The sequence below is a fragment of the Peromyscus maniculatus genome, chromosome 21 (assembly GCF_049852395.1).
Source record: "Peromyscus maniculatus bairdii isolate BWxNUB_F1_BW_parent chromosome 21, HU_Pman_BW_mat_3.1, whole genome shotgun sequence".
Classification (NCBI taxonomy): domain Eukaryota; kingdom Metazoa; phylum Chordata; class Mammalia; order Rodentia; family Cricetidae; genus Peromyscus; species Peromyscus maniculatus.
Window position 1 is genome coordinate 8,834,535 of NC_134872.1, and position 17,136 is coordinate 8,851,670.

Sequence of the window (17,136 nt, forward strand, 5' to 3'; positions counted from 1 at the left end):
ATCTATCACTGCCCTCTCCATTTGCAGACAAATGTGCTAACATACACACTCACAAGCACCACACACAAACAAAACACCACACACACCCACAACACCACATACAAAACACTACGCACACTCTCACAACACCACACACACTCACAACACCACACACACTCACAACACCACACACACTCACAAGCACCACACCCATATGAAACACCACACACACTCACAAGCACCACACCCATACGAAACACCACACACACACACATGAAAGAAGGAATATTAGTGTGTTGTTGGTTGTTTCACTCTTTGGGCTCTTTGTTCTTTGCTCTTTCGGGAAACCCTGCCACTCAGCTCCCAAATAAATCACACATGGAGGCTTATTATTATTTATAAATGCCTGGCCTTAGCTTGGCCTATTTCTAGCCAGCTTTCCTTAAATTATAAACACACCTCTGCCAAGTTACAGTTACCTTTTTTACCAATAAGGATTCAAGGATTAGGGGCTTTCTTTAAGTGTTCCATCATTGTCAACCAGCATAGAATGGAGCCTTTCAGTCCAACCAATCAGAATCATCTGTTCTTTCTGTTGTTAGGAACAGCCATAAAGTTCTAGAGAACTAAGGAGCAGAACAGACTAGCTCTGTTGTTTAAGGAGGAGGTTGGTCAGTCATTGGTAAGTTCCCAGATCCCCTAAGACTTGGGAACCTGGACTTTGTTTCACCATACAGTTAAAATGGAGTCTGAAGTTAAAACGGCAGTACTTAGGACAAGGTGCTTTTGCTTGCTCCCTTCAGCCTAAGTGGAGGAAGAGAAAGAGAAGAGTGGGAGATCTCCAGAGAATTTAAGAGTTGACTGTGCTTCAATCTAAGGTACACATTAGGCAAATGAATAGTTATGGTATTATTTCTCAATATATAGTGTAAATGATTTATAATACCTTTTTAAAAAGCCTAAAAATGTAAGTACTACATATTCGAGCAGACAGACATAGAGGGATTATAGGGGAGGAGCAATTTAGAAATTGTCGTCCTTATTTAAGAAACTATAAATTCCAACAACTTCCACAGAGCTCCCCAACCCCCTTGTTTTTGAGACGAGGTGTTATGTACACAAGGCTGGTCTGGAACTTGTTATAGCTGAGCAAGACTTTGGACACCTGATCTCCCTCCTCTTTATTAAACCAAATCAGAAGGTGCCCAGGCAGAGACACATCTTCACAATGTAAAAAAAAAAAAAAAAAAAAAAAATATTATCCCACAATATTTAACCTCATCTGTCAAGACTCTATTGCCAAATAATGTCACATTCTTCAGGGATCACAATTCAACTCATTCTCAGGGATGAGTATCTGCTACTTTATTCCCCCAGACCAGGTTTTTCTGTGCAGCCCTGACTGTCCTGGCTCTCACTTTGTAAACCAGGCTGGCCTCGAACTCACAGAGATCCGCCTGCCTCTCCCTCCTGAGTGCTGGGACTAAAGATGTGTGCCATTTGAATCTTAGATGGTCTTTTAAAAAACCCAGAGCCAGATACCAGGGTGAAAGCTGAAAGGTCAGAGAAGCAGAACAGCCAGCCACTAGTCCCTACCTACCTCTATGAAATCCTCCGTCTAAAGAGAATGAGTTCCTGTTTCCTCACACCTTATATACCTTTCTCTGCCCTGCCATATTACTTCCTGGGATTAAAGGCATGTGTGCTTCCCAAGCAAAAGCATGATATCTCAAGTGCTGGGATTAAAGGTGTGTGCCACCACTGCCTGACTATTATGTCTAATCTAGTGGCTGGCTCTGTCCTCTGATTCTCAGGCAAGTTTATAAGGGTACACAATATATCACCATATTTCCCCTTTTTTTGATCTAAAATAATAAAAGAATGTTATAACTAATATAAGAAAAACTATATACAAGAAGTACAATAAGTATATACAACATATACAGTCAAGAATTACATTAACAATGTCCAGTCCATTAACATTTGACAGATTCAGAGAAAATGCTCCATTATTTATCCTATTTGGTGAGTCCAAAATGTTGTACCTAATTCACTTTCTATCCTAACTTGTATTACCAACCCCAAACTATCATTTGATGTCTTTCAAACTTATACAGTTTACACCTCTGTAGTGAGTTTATTTTCTGAAATTGTTAACAAGAAAAACTATAAGTATCTAGTCTTCAACTCTCTAAGAGAATCAAGAAGGAAGTAATATTACCTAAATAAACAGGAAGTGCAAACAAGCGACTTTCAAAAAATATGAGAAATGACAGAAACAGCTGGCTGCCTGGACAGTCCCCCAAGATTTCTCTGCAACATTGGGCCAACTGTCTTTGTCTGACAGGCCTAGCATATCTGACAGACTCATCTGTGAAGGAGCCTTCCTACCTTGTCTTGGCAAGGTTAGGCAGTTCTTTCTTTTGTGTCCTGCTTGTCCATTTTGGACAGCACACTGTCAGCAGTCGAGGCAAGGGCATTTATTTTTCTTGCCCAGTGGCTAACTTGCCACAAAGAAAGTAAACTTCATTTTGTGGTGGCATTCCTGCTGAGCTGCACCTGGCCTGGCTCCAGAGAGCAGCACCCGGCCCTAATCCATCCTTTGTTTAGCAGACACCTTTTTTTTTTTGTTTTGTTTTGTTTTGTTTTGTTTTGGTTTTTTTTTTGGTTTTTCAAGACAGGGTTTCTCTGTGTAGCTTTGCGCCTTTCCTGGAACTCGCTTTGGAGACCAGGAAAAAAAAAACTATGTTATTAAAACATCTTAAATGCCATATTCTGTAGATCTTTGGAGTGTATGAAGATGACCCGTTTATTTAAAATATATCTCTGTTTGACCTTAAAAACATACCTAACCTGACTACATGTTCAATTGTAATAGGTGACTAAATACTAATTTGCATTTCTTTATATCCTAATTAGTTGGTAATAATTTTCAAAAACTAGCAATTTGCATTACATTGTTAAATAAGCTGTATAGGCACAATACCTTGAACAAGATTAGAAATATATGTTCAGTATTTTCTATCAAAATTAATCTCAAATTTGTATAAATATTCAAAATTTGTATACAATATACAAAAATCCAATCCAATGTAAAATATTTAAAATTAGTTGTTACTTTCTAAAAGTAGATTCAATAATCTACCTTTTTTATCTTTTTTTTTTTTTTTTTTTTTGGTTTTTCAAGACAGGGTTTCTCTGTGTAGCTTTGCGCCTTTCCTGGAACTCGCTTTGGACACCAGGCTGGCCTCGAACTCACAGAGATCCTCCTGCCTCTGCCTCCCGAGTGCTGGGATTAAAGGCGTGTGCCACCACCGCCTGGCTTATCCATCATTTTTATATCTCTTTTTTTTAAGGTAGATTCATAATCTACCTCTTATCTATATCTTCTTTTTTCTTTTTCTTTTTTTTCAAACAAGAACCTTGAATCTAATCTCCATGTTCAGTTTTTTTTCTATGACTATTATCAATTACCAACTTGTAACCAACCATCCTAAACAATGACAACTATCCATAATCCATTGAATGACAAAAAAAAAAAATCACCCATCCCACCTCTTAGGAATGTCACATTCTTAAAATTAACTTCCTGCTGTCTGAGGGCAAAGGTATCTTTAGGGGATCCTGAAAAGAAAATTATTGGGCTAATTGTCAAGTTGTGGGAGAGGTAGCTATATCACTTGTTGTCTAGTCTCTGCATAATGGGAAAATATAGGGCTTGTCCCAAGTCCTGGATAGAGTAGTCTGAGAGGCTGGATCATCTCAGCTAGCAACCTCGAGATTGTCCTGAGCAGTTTGTAGTCCAAACTGATCATTGTGTGGTGTTTGTCAGCTTGGTGGTGTTATCATACTCCACGTGGAGTTGTCATTGTGGGATTGTATCATCTTTTCAAAGACTTCAAAGGTCACTATTAGGCATGGTCATGGTTCACTGCAGAAAATCTTTTTTTGTGGGACTTTTTTTTAATGGATGATTTGTCCTTTTTCTTCAGAGGTTTATCCAGTATTCTTCAAATTCCTTAGCCTTCATTTTCCTGAAAGACAAAAACAAAACTCTTCCCCAACCCTAACTTTGCGGAGTTTCCAAATCTAATCTTTATCAATTTTGGTTTATGGTTTCTCCTCAATTTTTTGTTCTCTCTTCTATAGCTGTTCTGTCATCAAAAGCAGTATGATTTTTACAATAGGCATTAGGTTCTTTAATTGCTCTGGGAAGGAATTTTTTCCACAGTGACAGGAAAGGACTAAACCCAATTTGCTGTGGGGGTCTGTGAGAGGCTCCCCAGGGAGTTTCCTGATGGCAAAGGCAAAGGATTACCTTGTCTGTCCCTTGTGGATCTAAGTTCATTAGTCAGTGTCTGCCTTTACCATACCTTCTGCATAATCTAGAAGGGAGGGGTGTTCTGTTGCCATTGTTCCTGAAAAAAACATTGTTTCTAGGAATATCCTGTTTACAGTCCCTTTTTAGGTGACCTTGTTTACCACAATTGAAACATCTGAAATTACTATTTTTTTTTCAAATCTCCCCTATCTAAGCATCATCATGGTCATGAAATTCAATATTCATTGTATCTTGGATCCATTCCTCCTCCAAGGGTGCTGATCTTGCCTTTAATGGCCAAATTATCCTTTCGCATTGTGCGTTAGCTTCAATTCTGTCCCAAGCATTCAAGGCTGCCATTTGGCATAAAGCCAGAGTGTGGTCATCATATAGAGATTGCCTTTCTATATTAGCATAATCTTCCTCTCCAAGAAGTTAATTTTGGGAGATTTCCATATCTCTAGCCTTACTTTGTTGTTCAATGATCTTAGCCTCATTTTTCCACCAGATCCTCCACTGTAATTGGGGACCAACTTCTAAGACAGCTGTAACCAAATCTCTTGAGTCTTGGGGGATAATTCTATTACAAGTTGACCACGAGTTTAACATCTGCTTCACAAATGGGGATGCATACCATATGGCACTAAAGCTGCTTTAAATCTCCTCAAGTCTAACAATTGTACAGGAGTCTAGTTAGCTCTTACACAGCCTTGAGCATTTTGCATTTCCGGTAGGTTACTAGATAGATTAAGGTTGGCTGTTTGAAAGCCTTAGGCTGTTTCTCTGTAACCATATAATGCAATGCTGAGATTGATTCACCTTTAAATTCCTCTGTCTGGGTCTGAATTTCTCTATGATCTGTTTTAACAAGTTTTTCTGAAATTTTTATCTTAGCATTTATATTAATTAACCTTTTTAATATTAAAACAAAAATTATTAAACAAATATTTTAATTGACATTATATAAATCCCATCTACATTAATTATCCTCTCATTTAATTGTTCCATTTTGAGACCACTTAATGTATAGTCAAACAGAGACCAAATGCCTTCCATCGTAAAAATGTTTCCCATTTTTAATGTGAGGAAAAAATTATCTTTTAACTAATTTATTCTTTTAAGAAATCCCAATTGGCCAGGTGGCGGTGGTGCACACTTTTAATCCCAGCACTTGAGAGGCAAAAGCAGGAGGATCTCTGTGAGTTCAGGCCAGCCTGGTCTACAGAGTGAGATCCAGGACAGGCACCAAAAACTACACAGAGAAACCTTGTCTGGGATGGGGTGGGGGGAGAAATCTCAATTGTCTCACCAAATCTGCTGACAAATGACAATTCAGATGTGAGGGTGACTGCTTCTGCAGAGAACAGTAGAAGCCCAAGTGGGTTTCAAGTGTGCTAATATTGTGTCTGCCAATATACTGTGCACCCTAATAAACTTATCTGGGGTCAGAGAACAGAACAGCCACTAGACAGACATAGAGGCCAGAAAAATGGTGGTACACACACCTTTAATCCTATCACTTGGCAGGCAGAGATCCATGTGGATCTTTGTGAGTTCAAGGCCACACTGGAAACTGCCAGGCATGGTGACACACACCTTTAATCTCAGAAAGTGATGGCAGGAAGCAGAAAGGTATATAAGGCATGAGGCATGAGGCATGACCAGGAACTAAGTTCTGTTAAGCTATTAGGCTTTTAGCAACAGTTCAGCTGAGATACATTCGGATGAGGACACAGAGGCTTCCAGTTTGAGGAAACAAGATTAGCTGAGGAATTGGCAAGATGAGGTTGGATGTGGCTTGTTCTGTTTCTCTGATCTTTCAGCATTTACCCCAATACCTGGCTCCGGGTTTGTTTTTGTTAATAAGACCTTTTAAGATTTGTGCTACATTCAAGGTAGATACCTAATGTGGTAGCAGCCCGAGATGGGGATCTAAGGAGAGCCTACAACCCTCCAGGAGAGAAGAAGCCGAAGAGCCAGCTGTCTGCATAAGACACTGTGAGAAAGCGGCTAACTCTCATGGCTTTGAGAGTCCAAAAACTAATGGAGTTTGCTGCAAAAAGGCTGTAACAAAAACTTAGACATTGGGTTAGGGATTTCAGCCCATGTGGGGTGGAGACTCTGGCTGCATGCGGCTCATGCCTGAAGCTGGACCTGCAAGGCCATAGGCAAGTGGCTTTTTCGTGAATTTGTGCTCCACAAGTTGGATGCCAGATGTTGTTCGAATCTTAGATGGTCTTTAAAAAAAAAAAAACCCAGAGCCAGATATCAGGTGAAAGCTGAAAGATCAGAGAAGCAGAACAGCCAGCCACTAGCCACTACATGCCACTACCACCTGGCAAAAATAAATCTTTAAAAAATAATTACATATATTTTACTAAAATGTTTGGTTACTTAAGTTATTATCCCACAGTAAGACTATGTGATTACCTTAGGACAATGACAGCCGAACAGGTACTGATAACCCGTGCAGTTTTGTTGCATTTACCCTGTGACATCTAAGCATTTTGAGTAATTTGTTTGGACTTTTTATTTTTGTCAGCAACGTAACATTTTGCCTACTTGATGAAACTTGAAGCCAAGCTCATCCTGAAGTTCTAGAGTTTTGAAACTCAAAGAAAGTTAGAACATTTTGATTTTGAATGAGGACACAGAGGAGTAGAGTGATTTCACAATTGGAGTTAGTCAACTAATTAATTATAGTCAAGTAGGAAAACTCCAGTACTGAATTTCAGGTTTTCTGATCACCAGTTCAATACCTTTGTTCACTACATTAGTATACTCTACTAAACTATTATTAACAGTAATACTCTTCTACTGCTAATAACAGTGAACCTTGGTTAGGCCATTTCCAGGTACTACTGTGCTAAATGTTTTCTGTATACACCCGCTTGCACTTTCTAGGACATTTAATTCTCAAGGTCTAGGGCATTTAATGTCTTATACATATACATGTGTCATGGTGGTGGAAGCTTGAGGCAGCTGGTCACATTGTGTATGAAGTCGGGATGCAGAGAGAGAGAGAAAGAGAGAGAGAGAGAGAGAGAGAGAGAGAGAGAGAGAGAGAGAGAGAGAGAGAGAGAGAGAGAGAGAGAAGGAGAGAGAGAGAAATGCTAATGTTCAGCTCACTTGCCCCTTTGTATTCAGACAGGGACCTCAGCCCACACAAATGGTGTCTCCCACATGTAGAGTGGGTCTTCCTGCCTCAGTGTGTGTAGGGGGGAAGGGGAGAGGTATACTATCACATGCTACATGGTGTTTACTTTCTTATGCCTCAGGAGAGCTCTGTTTTACTCACAGTTTTCCTGTGTCTTGGCCATCCCAAGAGTGCTCTCTTCTGGCAGTGTTCCAGGAACCTAGTTTTCTGCCAAACCTAATGAAGCTATTGTATGAATCCTGGTGCCCACAAACACAATATAGCAACATGTATCTTTCAAACAAAAGCTCTGCCTCTATTTAGTATTATTTCTTTTTAAAGGGCTTATTTTTATGAAATGTGTCTGTCTATATGTGGGTATGAGCAGGTGCCGGTGAAGGCCAGAAGAAGGCACTGGATCTCCTAGAGCTGGAGTTTGTAAGTGACTGAGAAACTCCTAATCTGAGGATGGGATCTGAACTCCACCTTCTGCCCTCTCCCTCTTAACAGCTGAGCTACCTATCCAGCCCCTAGTATTATTTCTTTCCTATGTATTTTCAACGGAATAGCTACTAGTTAAGGAATATGAATATATTTAAAATTCTATAGGATATGTTCTATTCAATAATTTGTTTCTTAACTAGGTCAGAATATATAGATGTAGGCATGACATGGAAAGATGGCAAGGAGCCAAACCTCAGAAGGTTAATCCGTGCCAAAAGAGGGTAAGGAAACTCCACCAACAGGAGAGAGGTCCTTATGACTCAGAGCTCCGTAATTGACAGAATGGACACATGGACTCACCAGCATCCCTGCTACCCAATGGCCTCTGTGGACACTATGGACCAGAAGCAGGTGGCCGCTGTGGGCAGCTTAGGAATCTAGATGACCTGCTCGGCATCTTGTATAAAGAACAGTAAACAAACTGATCTCTGTCTCCTGGGAAGTGAGCACCGCTTTCGTCAGGCGGTGCTTGCTGGGACCTTATTTTTGTTGCTGACGTAGCTAAGGGAGCGGCCCTGGCTCCCAAAGTCAGGTCTTGCAGATGGATGTACTCTGTGTCTCACGGCGAGACAGCCTCGCCCTAAGCCTCACACTCTACCTTGCCGCCTGGCAGCTTTTCCCGCCAGTTCTCTCTGGCTTACTTAAATCGCTGTCTGGTACAAGGGCTCTCTTGGCTCTTGTTATCTCAGAGGAAAGAATTCAGTCAAGAGACAGCATGGATGCCGGGCAGTGGTGGCGCACGCCTTTAATCCCAGCACTCGGGAGGCAGAGCCAGGCGGATCTCTGTGAGTTCGAGGCCAGCCTGGGCTACCAAGTGAGTTCCAGGAAAGGTGCAAAGCTACACAGAGAAACCCTGTCTCGAAAAACCAAAAAAAAAAAAAAAAAAAAAAAAAGAAAAAGAAAAAGAAAAAAGAAAAGAAACAACATGGAGGCAGTTTATTGAGCAAAGCGAGCATCCCAAACAGATTGAAACGAATTGTCCCAAAGGAGGCTGGCAGAACAGTGAGTCCTCTGTGGTGGATTGAAGAAGTTTTTCACCAATATTTATGAGGTGGATGGCGACGGCATATTCACAGGTTAGGTGACTTTTTCCTTCCCACATCATAGCGGACTGGATCTCTCCAAGATGATTCTTCCCAGGATGCTCTAGGAAAACCTACAAAGGTGAGGAGCCAGAACCATGACGAAAATGGTATTCAGACGAGGCTGTCTTAGATTCTTGTCTAGTTACCAAGCAAGTTATCTGACAAACCAAGTTAAGGCAGGAAGAGTTTATTCCGGCTCACAACCAATCCCAGGGTTCACTCCAGTCACGTGACAGCGGAAGCCGCTTGAGGCATCTGGTCACATTTAGTCAGGTTGGGAAGCAGGAAGAGACGAGTGCTCCCGCTCAGCTCAGGTCTTGTGGTACTCAGTCCAGGACCTCAGGTGTCTGCTACGCGTGGAGTGAGTCTCCCACCTCAATTAACCTACTTGTCTAGATAGTCCCTCACAGACCTGCCCGGAAGCATGTCTGTTAAGTGATTGTAAATCCCATCAAGTTGACTCCATTTTGGGCTAGGCCTCCATCTTAGTACTTAATGACTGTTTGCTCTAAATTCAAATTCCTGGAAGATGAGTTCTCAGAAAACAACCCTGACCTAGGGACCCTCACCGGGAAATGTGCAGTCATAAGCATCTGCTTTGTTAGGATAAGGATATGAATGACTAACTGCTGGGTTTTTGTTTTGTTTTGTTTTGTTTTTGGCTTCTACAACTTGCTTATGAAGACACCCAAAGATTCTTTTGGGTTGCCTTGACCACTTAACCTTGGCAGAACAGACCAGTTTTTTGCTTGCTTGTGCAGACATTGAAGGTCCTCTTGCAGTTTTCACCTTTAAAAACCCTTCCTCTAGGGGCTGGAGAGATGGCTCAGCAGTTAAGAGCATTGGCAGCTCTTCCAGAGGTCCTGAGTTCAATTCCCAGCAACCACATGATAATTCACAGCCATCTGTAATGAGATGTGGTGCCCTCCCCTGGCGTGGAGGCAGAATGGTGTATACATAATAAATAAATAAATAAATCTCTTAAAACAAACAAACCTTCCCCTCAGCCCAGTGGAGGCACATGCCTTTGATCCCTGCAGAGGCAGGCAGATCTCTGAGTTTGAGGCCAGCCTGGCCTACAGAATGAGTTTCAGGATGGGCCAAGGCTACACAGAGAAAACCAGTCTTGAAAAACAAAATAAGAGCCGGGTGGTGGTGGCGCTCACAGCACTCAGGAGGCAGAGGCAGGCGGATCTTTGTGATCTTTGAGGCCAGACTGGTCTACAGAGCGAGATCCAGGAAAGGCGCAAAGCTACACAGAGAAACCCTGTCTCCGAAAACCAAAAGAAAAAAAGAAAAAAGAAAAACAAACAAACAAACAAACAAAAAACCCTTCTTAGTACCCTACCTACACGACACACCTGAGACTGGACTTTCTTTAATTAAAGTTGGATTGAGTCTGAGGTCTTTATCCCAGGGGTCTCAAGCTCCATCCCACTCCCATTCCCACTATTACATCCTTTTTCTTCAGTCTTCCCAGGCTATGGCTCATCACTCCCAGCAAACTGACGCGGCTAAGTCATTACGTCCCTCAAATGTAACACTTAAGCAATTCTAGGAAATGTAAAAATCATAGAAAACATTGTTAGCAATGTACACAGTTCTGTGCTGCTCCCCTCAAAGGTTTTCTCAGAAGGCGCTCACGTTACGGGCACACGGATATTGAGTTCTCACCGTGTTTTGGATGAGTGTAAAGGACCAAGCTCCCCGCGCTCCCCTTACTGTCTGCAGGTACATGCCCCTCTGTGCTCAGTTTCTCTCCTCGGACGGCATGGGTGAGTTATCTGGTAGGCACGCCCTTGCCTTGCAGCACCCCGACAGCAGCGAGGCACCCCGCGGGGAGCCGCCGCATCTTGCGTGAGCCAGCGCGAGGGGCTTTCACCTAACCTCCGTGTGCTCTCAACGGCCGAGCCTGGGCGGCAGCGGAGACTGAGGGCAGCTCTACCAGAGCAGCCGCGCTGGGGACTCGCTTTGGAGGTCTAAGGTTCGAGCCTGCCAAGCCACCCGTTTGCAGGAAGGCGAGTGAGTGGTAGACGCCAAGCTTGGGGCGGGTGTAGCAGCTGCCACCAAGGAGGGGTGGGGCTCCAGCCCACTCCCAGTGGAATCGCTGCTACCTGTCAATCCCTGTCATCGATGGGCATCTGACTCCACGTCCTGGCCTGTCCCTTTTTAAAAATGGAAGTTAGGGGTCAGGAGTGAAGCACCCGGCAGTAATCGCTTAGAATGCATGGTTGCGCGGAGAAGACGGAGCAAAGAAGCAAGGAGGGATTGGGAAGGAGAAAGAAGAGAAGCAAGAAAAGACAGAAGGAAGGAAGGGAGGGAGGGAGGGAGGGAGGGAGGGAGGGAGGGAGGGAGGGAGGGAGGGAGGGAGGGAGGGAGGGAGGGACAGACTCCGAGGACAAAAACCAGAGGCTGGCATGATGGCTCAGTAGTTAAAGAATCCCTGAAGCCAGGCGGTGATGGTGCATACCTTTAATCCCAGCACTCGGAAGGAAGAGCCAGGCGGATCTCTGTGAGTTCGGGGCCAGCCTGGTCTACAGGGCGAGATCCAGGACAGGCTCCAAAACTACACAGAGAAAGCCTGTCTCAGGAGAAAAAAAAAAAGGACTTGCTGCTTTTGCTTAGGACCTGAGTTCTGTTCCCAGCATATGGAGATGGTTCAGAACACTCTTCTGGCTTCTACAGGCATTCACACTTAAAAAGCATAACAACAACAACAAAAACAACAACAACAACAACAACAACAACAACAACAAAAAAAAAAAAAAAAAAAAAAAAAAAAAACCAACGAAAAAGGTCTCCCCTTCCAGGCTTGTTTTCTATTCCTGAACTTAATCACTATTCTCCCTCAGCCCTAATTTCTCATCACAGAATTCACCAGGGTTGCTGAGCTAACTTCGGCTTTTCTGGCTTCCCTGCATGTATCCGCCATAGGATTCGCCTTCTGTATAAAACACAACCTCTTTCATCCTCACCCCCACCCCCAGCCCTACGTCTCATCTTCACTGGAAAATATTTTCACCCAGAAGTTTCTCTGCTTGCCAGCCTCTCTCAGCCTGCCTGCCTGCCTTTTTTCCTTCCTTCCTTCCTTCCTTCCTTCCTTCCTTCCTTCCTTCCTTCCTTCCTCCCTCCCTCCCTCCCTCCCTCCCTCCCTCCCTCCCTCCCTCCCTCTCTTTCTTTCTCTCATTCTTTTTGTGGTTGTTGTTGTTGTTAATTTAATGAGTGTGGGTGTTTTGTCTTCCATGTTTGTCTGTGCCAGGCTAGAAGAGGGCATCAGATTCCCTGATGGTTATAGATGGTTGTCGCCCACCATGTGGGTGCTGGGAATTGATCCACGTCCTCTGGAGGAGGATGGTGTGTGCTTAACTGCTGAGCCATCTCTGCCCACCAGTTGACTGGGAATCTGAGTGGAGACATGTGGGTTGTAGAGACAATGAAGAAGACAGAACAGAGTCCAGAGGCCTGCCAGTCAGTGCTGGACAGTCCTGAGTTTATTTCACAGCCAGCTTATATACAGCCTTGAAGGACAGAGGTAGAACAATGCACAGCGCAGGCATTCAACCACTATCTATCCGGCTTTGCGTTAAGGAGCAGACAGTTTCATTTTCTATCTCTATGTACTTCCACCTGGCATCAGCAGTCGGCATCTAGCTAGATATTGTGCTCCTTCCTGTGGGCTGATCAGGACTTTCTCACAGCCCTGGAGCAAGCAAGCTTGAACTCTATTGACTCAGAATAGACTTCAGATTCAAACTGGGAAACTGAGTCAGTTGTGGGCTCCCACACCCCGCAAACCACTTTCTATTGACATTCACCAACCTTGGCTGTATTTAACAGTCTGTCTTCCCAATTTGTGCATTCTCCTTTAGAGGAGCTTCTTGATTTTGGATGTAGCTGCCAGGTCCAAAAGAAACTGGGAACAAATGGCTAACTGTGGAACCTATTAGCATACCAAAGTACTTGCTGGCTCCAGGCTCTCTCAGCATCAAAAATACCTGTTATAGAGTCCATGCTGGCATTCTGGTTCCTCTCACCCCACCCCTACCCTAAACTTCTCCAGCTCATGGGCTGTCCTTCCCTCAGCTTCTCATCCCTATATAACCCTGCCATTTTAGCTATATGCCCTCTTAGTACCCTTTGGCCCCCCTGTCTGGGTCCTTCTCTCTTACCTTCCTCTCGCTTTCCCCCTCCTCTTCCACTCCTGGCCCGGTTCAATCCACTGGCCATGCTTACTTTACTACTTTCTTTCCCTGTTCTGGACTCTTCTAGATGCCTCTGGCTGTACTCTTCCTCATTACTACAATGCACACTTTCCTCTCAACCATACCCTGGAGCAGTCATGTCCTCACTTTGTACAGTAGCCACAGCATCCAAACATGCAGAGGACTCACAAAAATCAGGAAAGAACTAATGCATTCGTAGTTGGGGCTATAGGAATGGGTCCCAGTGAAAATGTTGGGATGCAATGGACTATGCATGCAGCACACAGATGTACAGCTAGCTCCTCCAACTTGTGGGCCCTTTCTACTTCCTATTGCTTAATAAAGCATTTCTTACTTGTTTATTTATTTATTTACTTACCTATTTATGAGACAACATCTCACTCACAGGATATCGTGGGGTTCACTATGTAGACCAGGCTGGTCTCAAACTTGTGACAATACTCATCCTTCAGCCTCCTGAATGCTGAGATTACAAGTTTGAGCTACTGTGTGAGTTTGAGCTATGTGTTTATGCCTGTGTTGCAGGATATTTGATTACACTGTGAACACTATAGATTGTGTTATTTACAGGAAAAACCTGTTTCTAGTTGTGGTGTGGCTCAGCCCTAACACACACTTCTAATCCAAGAGCTTTCTGATTGAACATGGTAAACAGGATTAAATAAAGTCAACCATAGGTCAAGATGTGGCTCAAGCAACCAGTTGGTATGAAGGGAACAAGAAAAAACCATAGAGAGCAAGAGGAAATCAGGAAGGATAGAAAGACACACAGGAAGTAGACGGAAATGACATGCAGTTGGAAGCTGTGTTTGAAACAGCATAGGAGTAAAAAAAAGGTTTGGGGGATGTCAGCTGAGAAGGGAGGTAAGCTTGGTGCTTTCTCTGAGCTAGCAGGCTTTCACTGCAGCATCTGGCTTCCGAGTCTTTATTGGTAAAGTTGAATGACTGATATTTGGTTAAACACAACATGCCTGGGTCAGTTAACCCTTCTTAAAGTATGCATCTCAGAATCGGTGAAATGTACCCACATCTGCATACTTTTTTTTTATACAGTTGGTATTACACAGTTAAAAATACAGATTTTTATACAGTTGGTATCATTGTGCAATGTGCTATATCTTGACTTTCATCTATTTATTTGTTTGCTTGGGATGGGATTTCCCTGTGTGGCCCAGTCTTCCATTCACAACCCTCCTTTCCAATTATTGGGATTACAGGTGTTCACCAGGTTCTTGTTCCTTCTAAAAATGTAACCATATATCTTTTGCTTTTAAGGTTTACTATACTGATAGCTGTGTGTGTGTATGTGTGTGTGTCTTTGTGCACCTGAGTATAGGTGCCTATGGAGTGTTCTTGACCTCTGAGCCATTTCTTCAGCCCATAACAATGAGTCTAAAAGACCTCTCCATAGCTTTGTGCATATCTCTGTTTTGTTCTCCTTGTCATCAATGTCTGTATTAAAATTTTATTGAGTGAAGAGAGAGAACATGATTATGTAATGAGTCCTTTATTGCAATTGTTTCCAAGGTGTTTTCCTTCTTCCTTGTCTTTGCTATTATATATACATTAACACATACATATAATGCATATGGATAGCAAATTAGTTTCTATTTGCTGAGATTTTTTCCTTTTCAATTATACCACCTACTAAAAGTTTCAGTACAGTTTAGAAAATATTTATCTATTTAGTGTGTGTGTGTGTGTGTGTGTGTGTGTGTGTGTGTGTGTGTTGCTCCAGGTGCTTGTGGGGTCCAGAAGAAGGCTCTGGATCCCCTGGAACTGGAGTTATAAGTGGCTGTGAGCCACCCTGTGGGTACTGAGAACTAAGCTTCAGTTCTTTAAGCATAGAATCCAACACCCCCAGAAAAGAATTTGAAGTAGGAAAGTAGAATGATTGGTCTAACTTTAGAAAGGTCCCTACATGGCCTGGAGAGATTGTTCAGTGGTTAGGGGCACTGACTCCTCTTGAAGAGGACTGGGATTTGATTCCCAGCACTCACGTGGCTGCTCACCACCACCTGTAACTCCAGTCCTGGGGCTCTGAAGCTCTCTTCGGTTGCTCTCTGTCTGCGGGCAACAGGGACTCATATGGTGAACCAGCATATAAGCAGAGCACAACACTCATGCGCATAAAAATAACAAAATAAAGCTGGGTGGTGGTGACTCACGCCTTTAATCCCAGCACTTGGGAGGCAGAGGATGGCGGATCTCTGAGTTTGAGGTCAGCCTGGTCTACAGAGTGAGTTCCAGGACAGCCAAGGCTACACAGAGAAACCCTGTCTTGAAAAAGCCAGAAAAAAAAATCTAGAATAAAATTAATTAGTTAATTAAAAATGAGAGATCACTACTGTCTACTTAAGTAATTGGAAAGAACTGTAACAGCTCTGAATGTTCATCACCACTAAAACAGGCAGTTGAAACTAGTGTATTTGCAAGTCTCTTCTCACCCAGTTCTGAAAGCACACAGATCTCAATTCAATGATCTAAAATCACCAGGGAATAAACAATGTAGGGTAATAATGTTTTCTGAGACTACATTGTGTGCTTCCACTTAAAAATGTAGTATCCATTTTGAGATGGAAAACTCATTGAGATTTATTGAATACTGATTTCTTAACGTATGATGATTCAATTTTAGCTTTTCTTTGATAGTGTAAAAAATAGAGGCTAATTAAAAGAAACCATATAATTTGAGAATAATAGTTCTTTCCTCCCTCCTCCTACTCTTCCTCCTCCTTCCTCTTTCTCTCTGACAAAATCTTGCTATATAGCCCTGGGACACACTGTGTGGAGCAAGCTGGCCTCCAACTTGCAGCAACCCTTTTGTCTCAGCCTAGGAGCACTGGGATTATGAGTGTGAGTCACTGCATCTGGCCTGGAGAATAACGGTTTTCCTCTTGTCCCCTATTCTTCTTTCGTGGAATTGGCGGTTGATCTGAGGGCCGCATGCATGCTAGGCAAATGGCCTACCACCACGCTAAACCCACAGCCTGAGAGGGTTTTTTTTTTTTTTGAACAGGGTCTCTCTATAGCCCTGGTGGTCCTGGAACTCGCTGTGTAGCCCAGGCGGGCCTCGAGCTCACAGGGATCTGCCTGCCTCTGCCTCCCGAGTGCTGGGATTAAAGGTGTGCCCATCATTCCTGGCGCATGAGTTCTTGCTTGTGCTTTTTTGTTTTTCTTGCGGGGACTTATGAAATAGAGTCTCTCTGTGAAGCCCAGCCTGGCTTTGAACTTGTGATCTTTCTGCCTTAACCTGTTGGATGCCATCATCCTAAATCAAATGCCTAAACAGTCATAGCAACTTTTGTTTGGCTTATTTTAAGATTTTGTTTTATTTTTGTGTGTGAATGTTTTGCCTGTATGTATGTCATCACCACTGGCTTATAATTTATTTATTTTATTTGTTTTTTTTTTTTTTTAAAAAAAAGATTTATTTTATGTATACCAGTGCTCTATCTGCATGCACCCCTTTATGCCAGAAGAGGGCATCAGTTCTCACTACAGATGGCTGTGAGCCACTATGTGGTTGCTGGAAACTGAACTCAGGACCTCTGGAAGAGCAGCCAATGCTCCTAATCTCTGAGCCATCTTTCCAGTCCCTTGGTTATTTTTAAAATCCCTATACAAAGCAACAGAATTCATAATGGCTTTTTTTTTTTTTTTTTTTTTTTTTTAAGACAGGGTTTCTCTGTGTAGCTTTGCGCCTGTCCTGGATATCTTGCTCTGTAGACCAGGCTGGCCTCGAACTCACAAAGATCCACCTGCCTCTGCCTCCCGAGTGCTGGGATTAAAGGTGTGCGCCACCACCACCCGGCCCAACTGTGAGTTCGAGGCCAGCCTGTTCTACAAAACAAGTTCCAGGAAAGGCGCAAAGCTACACAGAGAGAA

At 43.0% G+C, this 17,136-nt stretch overlaps 1 protein-coding gene across 1 annotated transcript in view; it reads left to right on the forward strand.

Moving 5' to 3' along the window:
* Positions 1 to 599: 599 nt before the first annotated feature.
* The window catches only part of Dnah8 (dynein axonemal heavy chain 8), a 252,302-nt gene continuing 235,765 nt past the window's right edge, over positions 600 to 17,136 (forward strand). Inside the window, exons 1-2 of the mRNA XM_076557534.1 lie at positions 600 to 661; positions 783 to 857. The gene's annotated coding sequence lies outside the window, so the exon portion shown is untranslated. The remainder of the gene's footprint in view (positions 662 to 782; positions 858 to 17,136) is intronic.